The 23844-nt window shown below is 48.3% G+C and overlaps 1 protein-coding gene across 3 annotated transcripts in view; it reads left to right on the top strand.

Moving 5' to 3' along the window:
* CUX2 (cut like homeobox 2) overlaps positions 1-23844 on the top strand; it is a 277883-nt gene that overhangs the window by 55200 nt on the left and 198839 nt on the right. Inside the window, exon 1 of one of the 3 annotated variants that reach the window (XM_059876040.1) lies at positions 11818-12136. The exons of the other annotated variants lie outside the window; for them this stretch is intronic. The gene's annotated coding sequence lies outside the window, so the exon portion shown is untranslated. Of the gene's footprint in view, positions 1-11817; positions 12137-23844 lie in introns of those variants that run through there. 3 annotated transcript variants of the gene reach the window in all.

Consider the following 23844-nt stretch of genomic DNA (forward strand, 5'->3'; position numbering starts at 1 on the left):
GTTATATGCCCTGACATGGCTTCTTGGGGCATGTGATCTCCTGTGCTCAAGTTCTGCTTAGCTCTTGGTTTCCTGAGCAGGATGGTGTGTGCTGTAATAGAGGACATCCAGAGGGGCTGGGAGGCTTTCTGCCACAGACAGCACCTAAGCTGAGAGCTGAAAGATGACTAGGCTTTGCTAGGTGAGTGGGAGGCAGAGGACAGAAGGACATTCCAGGGAGAGGGAACAATGGGTGCAAAGGCTTAGAGGTTAGAGCAGGTGCATTTGGGGAACTGTAACCAGGATGGTAATACTTGAACATTAAACAAGCAGAACCCAGTCACTCTGGCCCTGCATCTCTTTTTCTATTAAGACAGAGTAGGCTAGAGGAGATCCAACCAGTCCATCCTAAAGGAGATCAGTCCTGAGGGTTCATTGGAAGGACTGATGTTGAAGCTGAAACTCCAATACTTTAGCCACCTGATGTGAAGAACTGACTCATTTGAAAAGACTCTGATGCTCGGCAAGATTGAAGGCAGGAGGAGAAGGGGACTACAGAGGATGAGATGGTTGTCCATCACCAACTCAATAGACATGAGTTTGGGTAGACTCCAGGAGTTGGTGATGGACAAAGAGGCCTGGTGTGCTGCAGTCCATGGGGTCACAAAGAGTTAGACATGACTGAACGACTGAACTGAACTGAGGCTAAAGGGATCCCAGGGAGGTTCGTAAGTGAGTGAGGAATTGGACTTCATCTTGAAGGTGATGGGGAGCCGTGGAGGGTTTTGAGCAGAGGAGTGGTGCAGATAGACTTACATTTGAGAAAGGTAGTTCTGGGTGGTGTGTGAAGCAGAGCAGGGCAGAGGCGAGCCCCAAGTGGAGGCTACTATAGCATCTTGGTGGGCAATCATGGGGGACTAGAGCAGAGTTGTGGGAGTGGACTTGGATAGAAGTGGCTGAATTTAGAACATTGGTGAATGTCTGGTGTGGAAGGGACAGAACTTGGCAAGGGGCCCAGTGAGGGAGCACCATGAGTGAGCTAGACTTCTGATTTGGGTTCTCAGCTGGGCCACGTCGGGGAGGCCTCTTTACCTCTCATGGTCTCCTCTGTCACTTGGGATGATTTCCGCGTTCCCAATCTCTTGGCTCCAGTGAGGGTCAAATGGAAAGCCCCTTGAGTCAGCACCTTGCAGTGAACAGCAAAGCCCCCAAACTCCCACCCCCACTCAGAGCTCATGAAAATTCCCAGGGGGACAAGGCACCTGGCATTAAAGATATAACTCCTTTATTTTGTCCAGTGGTTTTTCAAAGATGCCACAGTCTAATCTGTCTAGCACAGATAGTGTCTACTGGTTTTCTTTCCTTTTAATTGTAAAAGACTGGTTTGGGGTTCTCTCCCTTCTCTCACTTATCTCGGGAGAGGTGCTGAGAAACAGCGCCAAACTGAAGGTTCCAGAACAAGCGCCAGTACTTATGGAGCTCCTGCTGTGTGCCACAGCCTTTCCACACGTTACTGCCTTCTTTATCTTCTGGGTTAGAGGCACAGGTGACGGAGTCCAACAAGCTGGGGTCTGTATCTGGCTGTGCCGTGTCCTAGCTAATTGGAGCCACTCCCAGCCTCTCTTTGCACACCTGTTGCCAAAGGAGTCACTGAGCCCACTCCAGCCAGAGGCAAGGCGACTGGGTACAGTGCTGATACAGAGGATGGCCTCAGGAAGAGGCAAGTGGCAATAAATAATTCCGGGAGGTTGGCCTCGGTGTTGCTGTTCAGGGGAAGGAAGTGATATTTACAGCCTGAAAGCTGCCAAGGTAAATTTCCTGACTCAGCCATGCCCTTTTCACGAAGGTCTGGAGGAGACGTAGCTGGGGTCATTGCTGGCCAAGGTCAAGTGTAACTGGATGGCCTGTACTCCCAGTCCAACCCCTCCAGTACAGGGGGGAGCTCCATGGGGCCATCAAGGGGTACAGGCCTGGGCCACCTCATCTCGGTTGTCCAACTGACAGGGCCCATTTTGATTTTTCACCCCAGCTGGCTTGGAACTTTCCAAAAGCCCAGATGATTGTCACTCAGGGTTCTGCATAATTTTCATAGAATAGCACTGGATTAGTTTCCTAAGGCTGCCGTGACCAATTACCAGCAACTAGCTTAAAACAACAAAAATTCATTGTTTCACAGTTCTAGAGGCCAGAAATCTGAAATCCAGGTATCGGCAGGGCTGCACTCCCCCCAGGGGCTCTCAGGGAGCTTCGGATGATGCCGGCAGTCCTCGGTGCTCTTGGCTTGCAGCTGTGTCGCGCGTTTCAGCCTCTTTGTCACAAAGTTGGCCTCTCTCTCTGTGTCCTCTCCTCTTCTTTTAAGGACAGTAGTCCTTGGATTTGGGGCTCACCCTAATCCAATATGATCTCATCTTTCTATTAATAATTACATCTGCAAAAACCCTGTTTCTCAGTAAGGTCATAATCAGAGGTTCTGGCCATAGTCTGGGCATGACTCAGTGCGTGAGGATGGGGAACGCTGCACTATTCAACTCAGTACCAGCCTTTTTGGAAAATGCTGCAAGCACACGTCCTTTTCACTCTGAGCTTTGTTAGGAGTTCTTTGGGGATGTGGAAAGGGGGTGTGGGGCTGACTCCCCCAACCATGGGCAGGAAAAAGGACTCCAAGTGTTACTCCTAAATGCTACCGGAAAAAAACTGAGACTTGAAGTCTTTACTGTGGTTGAGAAGAGAGGCAGAGGTTTCTGAAAAGGGCTGAACTAAGGTCTGGGGTGGTTGTTTCCTTGGTCCTTGACAACTTGCTATTCCCTGAGCCTCAGTTTTTCTCTCTGTAAGTTGGGGATAATATCAGCACCTTCACTGCTTGTGAAGATATCACATAAGGATTTTAGTGCTCAAGGCTTGTGAGTCCAGGGTCTCGTTGTTTGGACAGAGAAGCTGGGGCTGAGAGGACATTCCTGGCATGAAGTGACAAGCTGAGAAGAAGGGCTAATGTGCTGCTGCTCCCAGAACAGTGCTCCCTCCTCTCATATCCAGCCTGGGTTCCTGCCAGCGATTGGATTTAGAAGGGTCTGAGCCCATTATAGTAAAACTAATGAGTATGTATTTAGAAGCTAATCTTCACAGTGATCCTGTGAATCAGAGACTGCTGCAGTCCCCATTTTACAGAGAAGGAAACTGAGACTCAGGAGGTTGAAGTTGCTTGCCCAGGGGCACATGGCTGTAGGTGGCAGAGCTAGGATTCAGATGCAGGTATGTCCAAGTCCTACTTCTCTGGTTCCATCTCCCTTCCTTAGGCTCCTCCATGCTGCGGTTTCCCCATCTGTGAAATGGCATCTTCTCTGAGCTCCTGACTCCAGCAGAACAGTGCTGAGTACGAAGCCCAGAGCATTACATAAACCCTGGTTTCGAGGGTGTCTCAGCTTCCATCTCCTGTCCCTCACACCACAGCGACTTGAGATTTTTACATAGACTGGAGCTGTGTGTGGGGTGGTGAGCAAGTGAATGTGTGTGTGTGTGTGTTTGCAACAAATATTTTATAATAGACAAGCCTTGTCTGCCACTTCTAAAAGTAGTTAAAAAAAAACAAAACCCACTTTGACAAAAGTAAAAATAACCCAAAGCCTGAGTCACCAAAGTCACTGAACTCAGCCAGAAGGGGCTGCTCTGAGCTGTGGCTACTTCTGCCTGGCCAGGGGCAGCGGGGCAGCGGCCAGAAGTTTGGGGGATGGATCATGGGCTTTCAGGGGAAAAGTCCCAGTGGTTAGTTTGTGGGTATAATGACTGTCCATCCACTTTTTTTTTTTTTTTTTCCCTACAGGAGGAAATATCTCCTAAAAAATGCTCCTTATTCTCTCTTAAAAGTGACTTGACAATTGATAATTTTGCCCTAGTGACGGGCACCTTAGAGCTTTTATTTCTTGGAGGCCAAACATTGATGTTGTGTGAAATGGGAGCCTGGCAGAGCCTTTGTGCGGATCTCAGGCTTCCTGAAAAATTTATTTACTGTGACTGTGATCTGCAGGAGCGAATTGATGTTTATCTATAGTCGTTCTCGCCAGCCAGGAGGGGGAAAAAATGCATAGCTGCACTTTCCTCGGAAGCCTTGGAAGGCTGTTTAAATAAGTATCTAATAGCGAACTTTCAATAGCAGACAGGCAGCTTGATGGACATGGTGCAGTGTGTATTAACCATAAGCAGGCTTAATCTTTCCCCCGTGTTTTAGGAGAAACTTTATAACCTTCTGGCCAAGGAATTCATGAGAACCAGGTATGTGAAGCTGAGCAAAATTATCCTGGCCATGCCAGTGGCAGAATCGATAATTCTGAGAGACACACGAAGGAGGGGAAGCAGAGGCTGCGGTGGGTCCCATGCAAGCAGCCCCAGCCACCTCCTTGTGGCTGGAAGGTCGAGAGAAGTATAAGGGGGTCTGAATTGGCAGGGGAAGGTCAGGATCGTGCCATAAACCTGGTTTTTTCATCAGGTAAGTAACTTCTGCTGCTCCTTCCAGCTTGGAAGGTTGGTGAGGACAGAGAACAGGGATATGTGTCTTACCACTGGGCTCTGGTAACAGTGCCTAACCCTTTGGTGGCACCCATCATTTTAAATGATAAAAAGGATTTATGTGATTGCCCAGTGAGTGTCTGTCTTGCCCTTTAGAACCAGAAGTTCTGTGCAGCCTGGAAAGCATCTTGTTTAGCCATGAGGTCTCTCTTGATCTCTAGGAAAAGGGAGACTCTCTGTGTTATCAGTTCAGTTCAGTCGTTCAACTAATAGATCGTTCAATGATCACAGTCGTTCAACTGTCCGACTCTTTGCAACCCCATGAACCACAGCACGCCAGGCCTCCCTGTCCATCACCAACTCCCGCAGTCCACCCAAGCCCATGTCCATTGAGTCGGTGATGCTGTCTAACCGTCTCATCCTCTGTTGTCTCCTTCTCCTCCTGCCCTCAGTCTTTCCCAGCATCAGGGTCTTTTCCAATGAGTCAGCTCTTCACATCAGGTGGCCAAAGTATTGGAGTTTCAGCTTCAACATCAGTCCCTCCAATGAACACCCAGGACTGATCTCCTTTAGGATGGACTGGTTGGATCTCCTTGTAGTCCAAGGGACTCTCAAGAGTCTTCTCCAACACCACAGTTCAAAAGCATCAATTCTTCGGCGCTCAGCTTTCTTTATAGTCCAACTGTCACATCCATACATGACCACTGGAAAAACCATAGCTTTGACTAGATGGACCTTTGTTGGCAAAGTAATGTTTCCGCTTTATAATATGCTGTCTAAGTTGGTCATAACTTTCCTTCCAAGGAGTAAGCGTCTTTTAATTTCATGGCTGCAATCACCATCTACAGTGATTTTGGAGCCCCCCAAAATAAAGTCTGACACTGTTTCCGCTGTTTCCCCATCTATTTGCCATGAAGTGATGGGACCGGATGCCATGATCTTAGTTTTCTGAATGTTGAGCTTTAAGCTAACTTTTTCACTCTCCTCTTTCACTTTCATCAAGAGGCTCTTTAGTTCTTCTTCACTTTCTGTCATAAGGGTGGTGTCATCTGCATATCTGAGGTTATTGATATTTCTCCCCGCAATCTTAATTCCAGCTTGTGCTTCTTCCAGCCCATTGTTTCTCATGATGTACTCTGCATATAAGTTAAATAAGCAGGGTGACAATATACAGCCTTGACGTAGTCCTTTTCCTATTTGGAACCAGTCTGTTATTCCATGTCCAGTTCTAACTGTTGCTTCCTGACCTGCATATAGGTTTCTCAAGAGGCAGGTCAGGTGGTCTGGTAGTCCCATCTCTTTCAGAATTTTCCACAGTTTATTGTGATCCACACAGTCAAAGGCTTTGGCATAGTCAATAAAGCAGAAATAGATGTTTTTCTGGAACTCGCTTGCTTTTTTGATGATCCAGCGGATGTTGGCAATTTGATCTCTGGTTCCTCTGCCTTTTCTAAAACCAGCTTGAACATCTGGAGGTCGCGGTTCACGTATTGCTGAAGCCTGGCTTGGAGAATTTTAAGCATCACTTTACTAGCGTGTGATATGAGTGCAATTGTGCAGTAGTTTGAGCATTCTTTGGCATTGCCTTTCTTTGGGATTGGAATGAAAACTGACCTTTTGCAGTTCTGCGGCCACAGCTGAGTTTTCCAAATTTGCTGGCATATTGAGTGCACCACTTTCACAGCGTTATCTTTCAGGATTTGAAATAGCTCAACTGGAATTCCATCACCTCCACTAGCTTTGTTCGTAGTGATGCTTTCTAAGGCCCACTTGACTTCACATTCCAGGATGTCAGGCTCTAGGTGAGTGGTCACACCATCGTGATTATCTGGGTCATGAAGATCTTTTCTGTACAGTTCTTCTGTGTATTCTTACCATGTCTTCTTAATATCTTTTGCTTCTGTTAGGTCCCTACCATTTCTGTCCTTTATTGAGCCCATCTTTGCATGAAATGTTCCCTTGGTATTTCTGATTTTCTTGAAGAGATCTCTAGTCTTTCCCATTCTATTGTTTTCCTGTATTTCTTTGCATTGATCACTGAGGAAAGCTTTCTTGTCCCTGCTTGCTGTTCTCTGGAATTCTGCATTCAAATGGGTATATCTTTCTTTTTCTCCTTTGCTTTTCGCTTCCCTTCTTTTCACAGCTATTTGTAAGGCCTCCTCAGAGAGCCATTTTGCTTTTTTGCATTTCTTTTTCTTGGGGATGGTCTTGATTCCTGTCCCCTGTACAGTGCCACAAACCTCTGTCTATAGTTCATCAGGCACTCTGTCTATCAGATCTAGTCCCTTAAATCTATTTCTCACTTCCACTGTATAGTCATAAGGGATTTGATTTAGGTCATACCTGAATGGTCTAGTGGTTTTCTCCACTTTCTTCAACTTCAGTCTGAATTTGGCAGTAAGGTCTCCTTTATAGCTCCCTACCCAACCCTCACCACCGTTGCGAGTGAGGGAGCTTTCGGTGTCTGTTGTCCCCACTTGAGCTGGTCAGCTGCAAAGGCCCTGAGACTCTCATGTTCACCATAGTCTCCCCAGCCCCATATGCTCCCTGGAGTTTCTTAAAGGCTCAGCAGCTGTTTGTTGAATGACTGGCATGGATTTTTCTGGGAAGGGAACAGCTGTGGTTAAGACCATGAAGGTCAGGTAACCATGGGATTAAATTCTGGTCTGTTATCTGCTGGTATGTCTTCAGGCACGTGGCTTGCCTTCTCTGGATCTTTGTTTCCTGGTCTGTAAAATAGGATAACGGAGGAAGTTCATTCATCATTTTAAATGTTTCCTCGTTCGTAAAATAAGTGTAACAGTGCTCCCTTCTTGAAGGGCCCTGCTGCTGCTGCGTCGCTTCAGTCATGTCCGACTCTGTGTGACCCCATAGACAGCAGCCCACCAGGCTCTGCTGTCCCTGGGATTCTCCAGGCAAGAACACTGGAGTGGGTCCATACTGAGGCGTAAATGAGAGAATGCTGGTGGAGGACCCAGCTTACGGTCCCACATAAAGCTAATGTTCAGTAAGTTAGAGCTGCTATTATTGTAATTAATGTTTTATTGATAGTACTACTTTTATTATTATTTTGCTCTCCAAGGCTCAAGGAAACTCACGGTCTCTTGATCTGTTTTGTCTGCTTTGAACACTGTTGCCCCCTTTCAAGATCTTGAAGCCATGATAGGGGACACACTATTTTAGACCTGTGCAGTCAGGAAATGCTTGTTTAAAGTGGTCGGCACTGAAAACTGGAGGGAGCCCCCAACAACCACGGCAGCTCTGGCAAATCTGTTATGTGCTGGAGCTGTGAGCTGCCCCCAGGGCGCAGGCCCTGAGCCCCCACCCCACCCTTTCCTCCAGCAAGGGCACAGGTGTGAAAGTTGCTCAGTTGTGTCCAGCTGTTTGCAGTCCCACGGGCTATAGCCCGCCAGGCTCCTCTGTCCATGGAATTCTCCAGGCAAGAATATTGGAGTGGGGACTTCCCTGGTGGTCCAGTGGCTAAGACTCCGTGCTCCCAATGCAGGGGGCCCTGGTTCAATCCCTGGTTGGGGTACCAGATCCCACATGCCGCAACTAAGAGTTCACATGCCACAGATGAGACCTGGTATAGCCCAATAAATGAATACATAACAATAAATATAAAAAAATTATTGAAATGAGTAGCCATTCCCTTCTCCAGGAGGTCTTCCTGACCCAAGGATCTAACCCAGGTCTCCTGCATTGCAGGCACATTCTTTACTTTCTCAGCCACCAAGGAAGCCCAAGGGCACAGGGACCAGGAAGTTTCACATTCCCCATAACCAAATAGAGCTTGCAGTGAGTCAGGGGCAGGAGACAGTTCAAGGGGATTGGCCACACCTGATAAGAGGGTCTCATGGATGAGTGACAGCCTCTGAATTATCCGAGCCACTGAGCTGCACCTCTGCGTGGAGGACCAGGAGCTGCCTGACACTCAGAACATTATCGTCACCAGAGTCAGGTTTACACTCCTGTAGCCCAGAGGGTCTAAAGTGGAGCCTGTCTAGTGGGCATTGGAGGGGATTGGGACTATGGTCTCAAATTCCCTAACTGCCTAGGCCAAGGCTCTTTGTTCACTCTGGGCCTCTGTCTTCCCCTCTGTCCTATCTTCCTGCTCTTCAGAAGCCGGTTGGCTTTGCCCCAGATATCATCATAATGACCCTCATGGGTGGAATAGAGTGGGAGGTCAGACCCCTTGCTAGATTCTTCCTACGTAGAATCTCAGAAGCTTGTATAACTTATACCCATTTTCAAGATGAGAAAACTGAGACTCAGAAAGATAAAGTCACTTGCCTGAGGCCACACAGCATTCCTATCATCTGTCCCTGTTCTCTGATGTGTTAAGTCCCCACTTCCCAGTAGTGTCTCTGGCCCTCCTCTCTTCTTCCAGAAAGCGCTGGAAGCCAGCTCAACCACTGGGTGGGTGTGTGATTGGAGCTGGAATTGTCCAGGGGAGTTGTAGGGTAGCAAAGATCTTAGCCTCAGAGAGTAAGTCTCTTTCCTCAAGATAAAGTGTTAAATCCTCAAAGTGGGGTCTTGCACTCTTAGGGACCCTGTGCTGGGAGATTTTTCTGTCCCTTTCTAAGGGTCCCACCTCTCTTTAAAAGGACACAGAGCCTGCCTCATGCTAACACTGTCCTGACTACTGACAGGAGCTCAAGGAAGGTCATGCGGGGGCCTCAGACCCTTGAGACCCACAAGGTGGCCTTGGAATGAAGACCCACACTGTTTCAGGCTGAGCGTGTACTTGGATACTCAGAAGCCTGTCTAGAGATGGTGAGCCCTGTCATCTCCCCCAATGCCTGTGTCATTTTTGGGAGGAGGACCTTCCCTCCACTGCTCTCATGCTAATCCTCAAGCCTTCCACCTTCCGACTGGAGCACAGGGAGTTGGGGAGGAAGCTGAAGCATCTGGATCTTTCCTTTTGGCTTGATTTATTAGAAGCAAACTAATACAAGAGCTTAGAGCAAGGCACCAGGCCACAGAGGGAGCTTGAAGAATATATTCATCACAGCAGTAATCACTAATACATATTAATGTGTCTACGCCAGGCCACATCTGGGAGCCCCTAGATAAATAAGATGGGACTCCTGCTCTCAAGAGGGTCACCAGGGAGAGAAGACCACCCATGACGGTGCAAGATGGAGGTTTCTATGGCACCGGGTACATGCTGAGCAGGGGCTCAGAGTTGGGAGGTGGGAAGGAGCCACAGAGAAACTCTTTGCCACGAGTCTGGAAGGATGAGCTTCCCAGGCAGGGAATTAGGGTTGCCATGTTATCAACCGGGATACAGAATCAGACACAGGGAACAGCATGGCGTTGGCGCAGAGTGTGAGACCTGGAGACACTGGGGACTGGCGACTCATTCAGTTGGTCCGCCTGGAGCTGGTGGTGTGTGTCAGATCAGGCAGGACCTCCTGGGCTACCACGCAGAGTTTGGACTTCTCCTGGAGATGCTGGGAGAGGATTTAGGGGTTTAATTCTGAGAGCTGCAGGAAGCCACGGAGAGGTGTGAACCTGGAGTGGCAGTGACAAAAGCAGTTACCTTTTGCAAGGAGCCCTCAGGCCACCATGGAGAGGAGGGATTGTGAGAGGGTAAGGGCAGAGCCAGGGAGACAGGGAGGGGCAGCTGCAGTGTCCAGACCTGTGTCAGGGTGGGACTGGGCCAGGCCGTGGCACTGGGACCACCCGGGAGAGCACTGATGTGAGGCAATTCAGAAGGCCCAGAGGGAAGGCTCTGAGGCTACTGTGAGCCATCTGCTGACATTTCTTTTTCATTCCATGTTTTTTGAGGCCGGTGGGCTTTGATTGCTAATATAGTAATGTGGAAACATTTGGGAATGGCTGGAGAGGGCTGTACTACCAGCCCCAGGGCAGAGTAGGTAAGAGCTGGGAGCCAGACAGAGCCCGTGTCATATCCTATCTCTAGCAAGGACTTACTTAGGTCTGCCTTTCCTGGTTTCTCTCTTTGGTTGTAGAAGAGGAAAACCGTGAACCATGGCTCAGCCAGCACAAGCACTCAGGAGCCACCTATTTAGGCTAATGCCGTGCCCGGTGCAGGGAGACCTGGAGGGACACGGCAGACTGCCCCCTGCCCTGGGGGAGCCCCTAGTTCCCATAGCAGGGGGTGACAGATCCAGGTTCAGGTGGGTGGAACCAGCTTGAGAAGAGCCATCCTTTAAGTGGGGAGCCTAGGAGCTTCCCTTGTGGCTCAGCTGGTAAAGAATCCACCTGCAATGCCAGAGACCTGGGTTCGATTCCCGGGTCGGGAAGATCCCCTGGAGAAGGGAAAGGCTACTCACTCCAGTGTTCTGCCTGGAGAATTCCATGGACTGTATAGTCCATGGGGTCATGAAGAGTCAGACACGACTGAGCGACTTTCATGTCATGTAGGAGCCTGTGGGAGCTGAGGACAGGTACTCAACACAGTCTGGGAGGTCAAAGAAACTTTGAAGGAAGCCACCGACTTTATAGCTCAATGAAGGCAGAAACTGGGCGGCCCCATTCAACATGGGATCCTTAGGCCCCCAGCAGTATGGTGGGGAGTGACTTGGAAGTTGAGACCTGAAGGAGCAGCAGGTACAGCTCTGGCAAAGAGACAGGGAAGTGTTCTAGGAGGCGGGAACAGCTTGATCAAAGGCTCAGAGGTGGCTTTGCAGAAAACACCTGTTCAGAGTGCCTGGGGCCTTAAGGGGTGAGCAGGATGGGGTGAGAGCTGAGCCTGGATGCTGAATTTGGGGGTCTTGGCCTCTGAGCTCATAAAAATGGCTCACTGTCTTTCACAAACTAGTCTGTGGTTTCCCTTCTCCCTGAAGTCCTTGCCAAGCCTGGAAATCGGGATTGGGTCACTCTGGGAGGTGTGAGGTGAGACTTGAGTTTGCAGGCAGGGTGAGTTGTGGGGTGGGGGGGGTGAAGACATCGAGCCTGGTTCACTTCAAGCTCCCCCCACCACCAATTTGTCAAGGGGCAGACCCACCATTTGAAAGCTGCCTTCCCCGTGTGTGGTGCTCATATTAGATGGCACGACTGGATCCACAGGGATCCTGGCTGGAGTGAAACAGAATTCCAGAGGATGTTTGAGGGTGTGGTGTGTCTCTTTGCTTTATTGGGTGTAGCCTCAGTGAGCTCCTGCAAGGATGATGTGAAATAAAAGCCAGGTGGCCAACAGGCCCCTGGGTCAGCACCCGTCATGCAGGGTGACCTGTAGGCTTAGGGCATAAGGCCTGGGAGCCTGTGTCTGTCTTCTTGCTGCCCAGTGGGGCCAGAGAGTGGCCCAGCAGGCGAGGTACCGTCTGGCTGGATCGAGAGCCAAAGAGGTAATGCTAATGTCTTTTAAAATTAGAATGAAAATGTTTATTGCAGAGAGCAGAACCTGCGTCAGCGCGGAGTCCTGTGGGAAGGGGACTGCTTTATCGCAGCCTTTCGGTTTTATTTTTGCACATTCGCTCTTTATTTGCTGGTGGTGCTACTTGACAGGCCCTTGGAGTGGGCTCAGGCTGCCGGGCTGGGCTGGAACGACAGCGCTGCTGCTGGGGTCTAGATACCCCTGCCCAGGGTGAGCGCTCGGACCTGCCATCGGGTGGGAGGACCTGTGGACGCGAGAGCAGGAGGCGGTGACTTTGTTCGTACGCCTGAGCCTGTATATGCAGCCAGCCAGGTGTGTGTGGCGGGTGTGGCCCTCCGTGTGTCTTTTTCTGTGTGCATTGTGGCTTTTCGGGGGTTGTCCACCTGTGAGACAGGGTTCAACTATGTGTGTGTTCTTGAGTTGTATGTCTTTGGGAGGTGGTCATGGGTGTGGTGGGGTCTGGGCTTATTTCTCTATGGTCCTCCCTGCGTTTTCTGTCTGTGCGTGGATGTATCTGAGCATCTTGGGGAGGACACAGGTGCATGACTGTGGGTCTGTGGGTGTCCAGACAGCCATGTGTGTGCATGTGTGAGTATGAGCATGTGTGTAATGGGAGTGTGCGAGCATGCATTTTGAACACGTGCACATGAATAGGAGAGCATGTCTTGTGGGGGAGTATGTTGTGTGATAGCATGTTGTGTGAGCGTGTATGTTGCATGTGAAAACATGTTGATGTGACCACCCCATTGCATGTGAGCGTATGAGCCCTGCTGTGTGTGCACACATGTGAAAGAATGTAACGTGTCGAGTGCACACGTGTTGCGTGTGAGAGTGTGTGTGCTGCTTTCCCATCCTCTCCCATTTGGAGTCCCTGGCAGAGCTGTCTTTGGGTGGCTCAGCCTGTCACGAAGCTCCCTGGGTTGGAGCACACAGCCGGCCAGCACTGCCCACAGACTGCCGGATTCCCATGTGGCCCTGACTCCGGTCAGAGACTCGGGAAGCCTGCAGAGGTCTCTGAAGAGAGTGCTCTTTTGAACCCACCTGCTCCCTCTGAGGTTTTGTTGAGCTTTACCCCTGCAGCTTGGGCCATATGAGCAACCGGTGCTTTGTTTCTGGGTGCTTCTTTCTAAATATACAGTTATTTTATGAAACAGAATGTGCTTTTTCAAGGCATGCCTGCCCCTGGCAATGAGAAGCCCTGGTTGACAGTCGTTGATCTGGCCTGGGGGGAGGCTGGCGCCCCAGGCTTTGTTCCCCACAGCTGGATGGTGGGGGGTCTGGCCTGGAGGTGATCAGGGTTCCCATAGATGCCTCAGCAGCCCTGAACCCTGCCACCCAGAGCGCTCGACCTCCCATAATCACTTCTCTAAGGCAGAAAAGCCACCCCCTGAGGGAACCTGGTGGCCACTGAGCTTTTCCACGGAGCCAGAGGAACGGCTTTTTAATCCCTGTCTCGATCCAACTCACCACGTTGTCACTGGAATTTGTCTTTTGTGGATCATGTTCTGCAGGGAACAGTGGCTGGTATGAGAGAGCTGCATTTTACAAAGTAGAAACCAAATGCTGTGCAAAATTCAGTATAATCAGGAAGCAGTCCGAAATGTCGTTCAGGAGCCGGGCTTTGAATGCTGTGTGGCCTTGAGTGTGTTGCTCAGCTTCTCTGAGCCTCAGCCTTATCATCTGAGGAGTTTTGACAGTGGCAGCCTCAGGACTGTCTCTCAGTTGTTACCTTGGGGCCTTTCTTGAGCACAGCGGTTTTGCCTGGGCTGACAACTGAGTTCGGTGTGTCCTGCTTTGCATTGTGATCATGGGCAAGTCATTCTGTCTGTGCCTCAGTCTTCTTACTTGTAATTGGGCTAATAATAGTACCTACTGCACGGGATGTTCTGAGGGTTAAATTTCTTACTTTACATAAAAGGTTGGATTAAGTGCTATAGAGAGTGAGCTATTATTGTTATTTGTAGAATGCCTGAACCCAGATTAAAATATCCCGTCAGCACACAATATCATCATCTTTTTTTGCTTTTTTAAACATAACTTGTAACCCACTCTCTCTGCAGCTTTGCCCACTCTGTGCCAACAGGCAGCTGCTGTGTGCCAGGCATCTGGCTGGGAGTGCCCAGGGCATTATGGCATGGGTTATGGGGTGGGTGTTCTGCATGGGTGGGCTGGGTCAAATGCTGTGCTGTCGCTCCTCCAACAATTTGGCAAGGTGGGCACAGACTCGGTTAAGTCACCCTGGGCAACAGCCAGGGGCGAGAGCCAACCGGCAAGAGAGCCACCTGGCAGTTCTCCCTGCCAGGGTGGATCCAGCAGGCTTGGGCTTGTGGTGGCTGTGGGCACCCAAAACTGTTTTGTGCACTTGTCAGAAGGTGACTGACATTTGAGCATTGGCGGCAGACAGCAGCAGGGAGAGCTGAGTACAGAGGAATATTTTCCCCGGGGCCTGGCACATGGTGCCCTGAGCCCACCCACCTTAAACCATGTCAGGGGCACACTAATGATGAAATACTCCACCTCGCTGGGCAAAGCCTGTCACATGAGCAAGGACATGTCCTAAAACACTGTGGGCATTATCTCATCTAGTGTACTAGAAACCTTTGAAGGAAGTCCTGCTTATTCCTGCTTTTCAAAGGAAAAAGCTGAGGCCCAGAGATGTTTTGGAATCTTCCAGATCTGGGTAGAAATTCTGGTTCCTTCAGTTGCTGCATGACTTCAGGCCAGTTACTTAACGTCTCTGAGCCTTCAGTTCCCCACTTCTTAGGTTTATAGCAAGGGTTCAAAGGAAGAGTATAGTTAAAACATTTAGCCTAGAATCTGGCATGGTAAATGATTTTCTAAGAAGGTTGTTATTACTATGATTATTATTTCATCTTTTTGCAAGAGAACGTTCCTTACCAGTTTAACAGAGATATTGACAAGGCTCAAATTTGGTGTCTTGGTGTCTGCAAGAAGGGATTATTTTTAGGAAGAGGAAAACATTTTGTATGTTTTCCCATATATTATGTCATACAGTGTTTGTATCTATCTGATTTAGGGCTTCCCTTGTAGCTCAGTTGGTAAAGACTCTGCCTGCAATGCAGGAGACCCAGGTTCAATTCCTGGGTTGGGAAGATTCCTTGGAGAAGGAAATGACAACCCACTCCAGTATTTTTGCCTGGAGAATCCATGGACGGAGGAGCCTGGCGGGCTATACAGTCCATGGGGTACAAGAGTTGGACACAATTTATCGACTAAACCATCACCACAAAACATTTTATTATTATTGGCAGCAGATAAGTTTGCAAGTTTCCTGTCCAGTGGGAGCACCACTCTTTATCCTCAGGGTCTTATCTGCTTGTGTGGGTAGAGCCTCTTTGTTTCATGGAAGAGAAACTCCCCAGGGCAGATGCTTTGAGCAAAAGATCTGTTGTGTAGCAGTTGCTCAACAAACACTCTTTGGATGGGTGGATGGATCATGCTCCGGAATTTACTGCAGCTAAGAGGGTGATTCCCTGGTGGGTCAGATGGTAAAGCGTCTGCCTACAATGTGAGAGACCCAGGTTCGATCCCTGGGTCGGAAAGATCCTCTGGAGAAGGAAATGGCAACCCACTCCAGGACTCTTGCCTGGAAAATCCCATGGATGGAGAAGCATGGTAGGCTACTCCAGTCCATGGAGTCACTAAGAGTCGTACACAACTGTGCCACTTCACAAGAGGGTTCAGGCACAATCTGGCCACTTGCCTTAGACAGTGGGCGCAGATCTAGGCACCTCCCCTTCAGGGATGCATACTTTGCAGAGCTGTGGATACCTGAAACATTTCCTGAAGTTAATCACTTAACTGTGATTGTGATGGCCAGAGAGAGGATAATAGCAGAAATATACAAGGCAGTGAATGTGACTTCAGCAGACAGGTAAGCATTGACTGTGGGGGGAACTTCATTCATTCAGTGAATATTTCTGTGCTCAGTGCTGGGATGCAGAGAGATGCTTTGTGGAATCAAACGAAAGAAAAGAACTAATGTGTGAGTTTTGAATAGACTTCTCAGGGACTCATGTCACAGCGAGGTAGAATTTGGGGCCACTGTCTCTTGCAATGGGCACGATTCTTGTGTTTGTATGAGAGAAACTCACCTGGAGCCAGCTTAAACCAAAAAGGATTTTTATTGGCTCACATGACCTGAAAATTCCAGGTCTGCTGGCTTCAGGCATGGCTATATCCAGCAGCTCAGATGTTATCTCATCCTGCTCATCTCCTAGCTCAGTTTTCCTCTGTGTGGGTAGGCTTTGTTCTCAGCCAGCATTCTCCGCTGACAGCTCTCTTTCACCAGCATGGAAACACTCAGGGAAAGAAAGCCCCTTTTCTCTCATAGCTCTAGCAAAAGTCACAGGATTTACTTTGCTTGGCCCAACTTGGATCCTTGCACTTGCCCAAGCTGTTCTGACCACCTGGAGTGCTCTCCTGTCTTCTGTCTACCCCAAACCTACCTACCCTTCAAGTCCTGCTTGAGCTCCATAGCTTCTGTCTCTAGTCTTTATTTTCCTTTTTCCTTTATCGTTTTTTTGTCAAATTTTTTTCTCTCTTGGAGAAAATCATCTTTTTTCCTGTTTTGTGTGTAATTCAACTGCCTCCTGGCTGCATCCTATTCACATCAAGTAGGCCAGAATCTCTGACAGGCCAGTTTCATTTCTTACCTTTCTCTCTCCTGCTCTGTACATAATATAAAAAACATAAGAGGTACCTAATAACTAAGTGCTTGTTAGTGGGTTTGGGACATTAAGGATTTAATTTAGAAGCCAAATGCTAGGATGGCTCATGGGAAGCCATGGGTCAATGGGGTCCAGAGGGAACCTCAGGATTAATCTTGCCGAACTATTCATTTATAACTGGGGTTCAAAGACTTGGAGCTGTCAGGCCAGCGAGGAGGTAGGAAAGGGGGAAGGATCTCAGTTCAGAAGCTGGGCTTTCCCAGGTTCAAATCCCAGCTCCGTGCCCTTCCAGCTGTGTGACGCAGGCCAAGTTTCCTCGCCTCTCTGTGCTACTCCTTCCTTGTCTATAACATGAGATCATTCACACAGTGGGTTTAAGGAAACGTCCTGGGACAGCAAGCGCTTATTGATTGTTCACCATTATTGTTACCACCATGCTGTGTTCAGAGTCAGCAGCTAGAGAAGGGGATTATGAACTCCATTCCTATTTACTAGAGAAGGAAATAGCAGCCCAGTGAGCTTCAGAGACACCCTCAGGGTCACACCCTCAGGATCACCCACCCCACTCACCTTGACTCCCACTTCAACCCTTGCTCTCCACGTTAGCTGTTCTTTTTGAGACCACATGAGCTTGCAGCCCCCCTGGCCCTCAGAGAATGTTGGTCCCTCTTTAGAAGGGAGGGGTGAGGGGCCACATGTCTCACACAGAAGGTGAGCAGGACTCCGTCTTTGCGTCTCTCCTGGCTGGGCTTTTGCTGCCATGTCTTGTGACCTACTCTCCTCTAGGTAGCCATCGTGGCAGTCGCTGCCCCCACAAGGATCATGTGGTCCCCACTGGGCTCAGGGCTTGTTGCTCCTGCATGCTGCCCTGTGCCCTTCTGTGTAAAGGTGCATTGTCTGGTCTTCTCTCTGGCAGTCTTACTTACTTCCACTTCCTCAGAAATATTTGGGGGTGATTAAAAAGAATATGTTCTTATAACTGTAATGAAATGGGGTTCAGGGGTTTGGGAATGATTTGACTGTGGCCTTGGGGGCCAGTGCCAGTTGATTTGATAGCTGACTTGATAGGCAACAGAATATTGATTTCTCTCCTCCTCCTCCCAGGAAGGTGACTCAGCGAAGGGAAGATGTTTTGGAATTTAGGAGACGGCTATTCAGGAAAGCCAGAAAGAAGCTGTGTGTGTGTGTGTGTGTGTCTGTACATGTGTGTGCATGCATGCACGCAGCTATGCTGCCCCCTCCATTGTGCTCATCTAGAGAAGGGTGAGGTCTTTAAGCTGCACAGACCCAAATTCAAGCCTGCGTCTGTCTCCTCCTAGCTAGGTTGCCTTGTGTGAGCGGCTTTACCCCTCCGTGACTCAGTTTCCTTGTCTGTAAAGTAGGGAGAACCTTGTGTGAGTGGCTTTACCTCTCCGTGACTCAGTTTCCTTGTCTGTAAAGTAAGGAGAACATAGCCTACTGCATGAGGTTGTTCAGAGGATCAGTTGAGAATTTCTCCCGGTGATGATGGCAGCTCTGATTGCAGTGCTGATATTAATTACTAATCTGTATTACTTGCTGATAGAGGAGCAAAATGTCCTGGGAGTGTCAAGGAGAGGATGATGATGGATTTTGATGGAGGCGTTCCTGGAAGAGTTCCAAGAGAAGGGCCCTGAATGACAAAAACTCTGACCTGTGGTAGAAAGGGGAGGGGGTAGGAGACATTCTTCTATTTCAGAAATTCACAGGCTCAAAGGCAGGGAGATGTGGAAGCCTCTGGCAGGATGGAGGACCAGCTACTGTCCAGCACGGAGGGGAGGGAACTGGGAGGGGCAAGGCTGTGACAGAAGGGGAGCTATTGGGCTTTGTTTGGCTGGCATCTGTGTGTGTGTGCTCAGTCGCTCAGTCATGTCCGACTGTTTGCGACCCTGTGGTCTGTAGCCCACCAGACTCCTGTACCCATGGGATTTTGGGGGTGAGAATCCTGGAGTAGGTTGCCATTTCCTCCTCCAGGGGATCTTCCCAACCCAGGAATCGAACCCGTGTCTCTTGCGTTGGCAGGTGGATTCTTTACCACTGAGCCACCTGGGAAGCCCATTTGGCCAACAACTCAGGTAAAATGGTAGATGGATGAGCTTTGTGCATCAGGGCCCATTTGTTGTTTGAAATTCAGAAGCAAGTATAATACATCTCACCTCCTCCCTGGGCTGAGAACTAATTATGAGCCAGACGGTGGGCTAAGTGTTGACTTACACCATCTCGTTGAATCTGGACCCTATCCCCATTTTATGGGTGAGGAAACAGTCTCTTTGTAACATCTACTGGTGCACCCAAATGTGCAGTCTTCTGTGTCATTCACTCCTTCCTTTGAATCACCCACAGGGCCTGGTGAGACCAGGCAAGCCTCCTCTTCTGTGGCCAAACCTACAGTCCCCTCGCCAGCCCACCCTCTTGATGTGGGTCATGCAGGTCCTTGGGCCACATGGAGTTTCTCCTTTGTGGAAACCTTTTTGACACTTGATTGGAGCACATACATCTTTCCTCAGATTCCTTGCCTAAGTCAATCAGGTGAAGATGTCATGTAGACGTCAGTTACAATTCTTTTCTCCATGTTCCCAGCTCAGTTCTTTTGTTGCCTCGGGGAGTTCCATGGAGCTGCAGGATTCACCTGGGCAGGCCTGATGTTGCAGCTGCCACCTTATTTACAACATCCTTCCTGGCTCAGGGGAGTTTGGAGGGGTGGGGGCGTCTGCGTGGCAGACGAAATGCCCATTCTCCAGGCGGGGTCCAGAGAGTGCAGGGAGCAGAAAGGTCTGGGGTGGGACCCGCAGATCTCAGCGAGAAAACAAATGCCTGGTATTAAAAATAGGAAAGGATGAAAAGCAAATAAGAGTTCTTAAGGCACAAAATCCCTCTGTGCCAGGCAGTGAGTGCCCAAGGCAGTGACAATGCAGAGTTGGTCCAAGGCAGCTGGGTCCCTGATTCTGGGGGCACTTAACCTGGGCGGACTTCCTGCACAGAGTCCATGCACTTCAAGGCTAAATTTAACTCCAGGAATCTTTGTCAAGAACCCTCAAGGCGCACCCAGTGAAATGAAGAAGCCAGTGATTCTAGAAGTTCCCACAAGGTGAGAAACAAGGGGGAATTTAGATGGGAGTAGCATCCACTATCAAACTTGCTGTCCAAACTGGACCCTTAAAAGTGGCCTAGTGAGTCTCACAGCATTGACCCATTTCACATATGGGGGAACTGAGGCAGGGAGCATTAGGCACCTGCCTACAGTCTGAGGAAGTGGTCAAACCAGGATCTGAATCCAGGGCCCTCTGACCCAAAACGTCTTCTTTCATTTTCACATGGGAAACAGGCCCAGAGAGAGGTTGGGACTTTTTTGCCTTTCAGCAGTGGAACTGGTCTATATCTGCAACTACTGGTTATCTCACGACTTGGTCAGGAGAGGGTTAATTAAGTTGGCTGTAAAGCCACAAAACAAATAGAGGAAAATAGGAGACAAAGCATAATTAAGTGCCAAACACCCTGGCATAGCTGATGGGCAAGTTCTCCCTGGTCCCTGTTTCAGGAGGCACCTGGGGGTCTGAAGCAGGATTAAGCTTTGTACCGGATTCCTCAGCTCATGAGGCCACTTTCATGTTAGTTTCTTTGCTCTTTGAAACATGGGCACAGTAACCTGTTTTGTTTATTTGTTTGTTTTCTGGCTGTGCCGCACGTGCAGCCTATGGGATCTCAGTTCTCTGACCAGGGATCGAACCTGCACCTCCTGCAATGGAAGCATGCATGAGTCCTCACCACTGGACCTCCAGGGAAGTTCATGGTAACCGTGTTTGAGGGAATGTTTATGTGCCTGGCCCCCTGAGTTGGACTGAACCAGGAGAGGGGAGTGAGGGGCCAGGAAGGAGGTTGGTGTGAGATCTAATGAGGCCCACCAGTTGCCTAAAACTTGACTGCTGTCATGGAAATGTCTCCTGCCTTGTGGGACAGTGAAACCTGCAGAGGCTAGATGTCCTGGTACTGGATTTTGTCTTGTGCTCTAAGGCCAGTGACTTCTTTCTTTGGTCCCTTATTTCTTCGTCTTTAAAACAAATGCTAACCAAAGCTTCTTCTGTGGACTTAGGCAAATTCATTGCATGCCTCTTTGGCCCAGAAAGAGTTTCGGGATCAGTTAGCAATGTCTGCTGTAGTTGCTGAAGGAGGTGGTGGTGGTGTGTATGCCGTTCGTCTGTTTATCCATTCAGTGGGCATTTTTTGATTGCTAACTCTGTGACAGACACTGGGGACAGAGCAGGAAACAAAGCAGGTATGGCTCTATCCCCCGGAGATTTCAGACTGATGATGGAGAGAGAGGAGGCAGAGTAAAGCTGTGTAAGAGTAGAAATTTTGTGTGCTTGGATCACTGCTGGGTTCTCAACATGTAATTTTTATCTGGCGCACCTGTGCCTTCAGGTATTTATTGACTGGATAGATGAATGAATGAGCTAACCACAGATGAATATGTAACTACAAAAAAACCCAATAAAACCTATATGGGAAAAGAAGGAGATGGTGAAGAAAGTATGGTGATTCCCTGTGATAGGAAAGTGCCACATGCCCAGAGGGCTCACAAGCCAGGGAGAGAGATTGCATTCAGCAAAGAAGCAGTAGTGAATTTACAATTCTAAGAGCTGTGAAGTAAGACATGTTCTGAAATGTTGTCTGAAGGGAGCCTTTGGAGGTAGGGTAGTTGGGGAATGTTTAAAAATATTATTCTTTAATTTTTATTTTTAAATAATTTCAAAAAGATTTTTTAAAAGTTACATCAATAATACAGAGAATTCCCCATACTCCCTTCAACCAGATAAACATTTACATAATATAACATAAATATTCAACATAATGTTGAACGAACAGTTACAAGATAAGGATATTAACATTGATACAACACTATCATCTAATATACCGATATCACTCAAATTTTTCCCATTGCTCCTTAGTGTCCTTTTCTGGTTTAGGGTCTAGTCCTGGATCATGCACTGCATTTAATGGTCATGTTCCTTAACTGCAGATTAAAGTGCATGAACCCAATTCAGTCTAAGCAGAGTGAATCCTGTGACTTTTGCGAGAGCAACGGAAGCAGGTGCTTTCCTTCCCGGGGAGTTGCTGTGCTGGTGAAAGAGAGCTACCAAGTGAGAACTCTGGCTGAAAACAGAGCCCATCCACAGAAGGAAAGCTGAGCCAGGAGATGAGTAGGATGAGGTAATATCATTTGAGCTGCTGGATACAGCCATGCCTGAAGTTAGTGACCTGGAACTTTTAGGTCACATGAACCAATAAAAGTCCTTTTTGGATTAAGCTGGGTTTTATTCATTGAATTATGCATTCAGTGACTGTTTCTGTGCTCAGTGCTGGGATGCGGGGGGACTCCCTATGGGACTAAGTGAAGGAGACCTGTTTGATGCACAAATCTCAAATACACTTTTCAGGGACTGTGTCATGGTGAAGAAGAATCTGGGGTCCCTCTACTACAACGCACTGTGCTCTTGTGGTTGCATGACCTTGACACTTGTGATTAGAACTGACCTTTTGTTTTATAGAGGGTCCCTCAGTTTGGGAGTGCAGGATGTTTACTCATGATTAGCTTCAGGTTATGCATTTTGGCAGAAATGCTATAGGAGTGATGTTGTGTCTTTCTCCATGCATCAAATCACGAGGCACGTGGTGACCATCTGTCCCATTACTGTTAATAGTGATGTTAACTTTGGTCATTTAATTTAAGGTCGTATCTTCTGGGATTCTCCACTCTGAACTTATTTTTTTTCTTTTGTAATTAATAGGCATCTTGTGGGGAAACACTTTAAGACAATATAAATACTCTGCTGCTCATTATTCTTTTGCCTGCCTGTTTTAGCATCCATCACTGCTTCTTGCCTGAAACAGTTATTCCTGTGGTGTTTGCCCAATGGTGATTTCCTCTCTCCACCATTACTTCTACATACTAGTTGAAGAGCCTTTCTTTCTCCAAACTTACATTTATCTGTTCAGTTGTTAATTTCTATCAATATGGATTTATCAATTCATATTTTATTCTGGGTCCCCTCCTTTTTCTTTGTCCCCCGTTTCTGCCCCACCCTCTTCTTACTGTCTCTTCCTCTCTTTCCTTCTTTCATTCTTGCTGAAGAAGCCTTTCATCTGTGGAATTTCTCTCCATTGGGTCTGGCTGAGCATGTCCCTGTAGGTCAGTTAGCACTCTCCTCCACTCTCTGGTGAACTGATGGCAGTTCCAGAGCCTTGATCAGGTTTTGGTTCAATATTTCTAGCAAGACCACATCATGGGTGGTGGTGTGCCCTTCTGTCAGAAGGTACAGGAAGTCTGGCTGTCTCCTTTTCTGTGTCACTGAGATTGATCCATGGGGTTAGGAGTTCCCAGCACGATCCATCCATTGTCAGATTCTCCATCAGCTCTTCATCCAGCTGAGTTTTGCAGACACTAATAATCATTGCCTGTATCCATTAATTTTTTAGGGGTTGAAAAATGTTGATACATTGACTCTGTCCCTCTTTTATTTCTTAGCTAGAAGTTTTCTCTACTGAGAAACCACCCCTCTTCAATTATTTGCTCGCCCTGAAGGCAAATGTGTCTAGGAAAGGGAGGATAATGTTCAATTCTTTCTCTTTATTTGCCAGTATTTAAAACCTGGTATCCCCCAAAAGTACCCAATAAGGGTGTTTTTTGTTTTTTTTTTTATATCATCGTAAACCCATGGATACAGGTATCACTAGAGTGTCTTCATCCGTTTCAGTTACGTTTCTTCAGCTCAGATTGTCCTGTTTCTGGTGAGTGGGGACCTCTGCAGGTTGGCTCCTGAATCCTTTGGACTCCTCCAGTAGTCTTGGGCCATCTCCTTGCTTTCTGAGAAGATTTCCAGACTCACCGTGTACATTTCACACCTCAGCTTTGGACTCAGATGTTGCTCCAGGGAGGGATCCCTTTACTAGGAAATGGTATTTAGAGACCACAGTCTGGGTGCCAAATGAATGAAGGTACAGAACATCTCAAAATAATACACCTCAGGACATTTTCAGTGTCCACAGTGGGTGGGATCGTGGGGAAAGAGGCAAAGTAGTGATTTTTAACCTTGGGTGTCCCAGGTTAATGACCTGCTAGGAGCCATTTATCCACTTTTATTCCTTTCCCCCAATTTCTTCATGTAGAAAACCAGGGTGGATCTCCACTATCTTCAGCCCACCCCCTTATCGGGATTGGCGTTTTCTTGGGGAAGGTCTGTGAAGTCAGAGAACCCCTAGAAGAGTGAAGCCGCTTGTGATCCATCAGTCCCTGTTTGGGGCCTGCCACACTTT

Source organism: Bos taurus, chromosome 17 (genome assembly GCF_002263795.3).
Source record: "Bos taurus isolate L1 Dominette 01449 registration number 42190680 breed Hereford chromosome 17, ARS-UCD2.0, whole genome shotgun sequence".
Classification (NCBI taxonomy): domain Eukaryota; kingdom Metazoa; phylum Chordata; class Mammalia; order Artiodactyla; family Bovidae; genus Bos; species Bos taurus.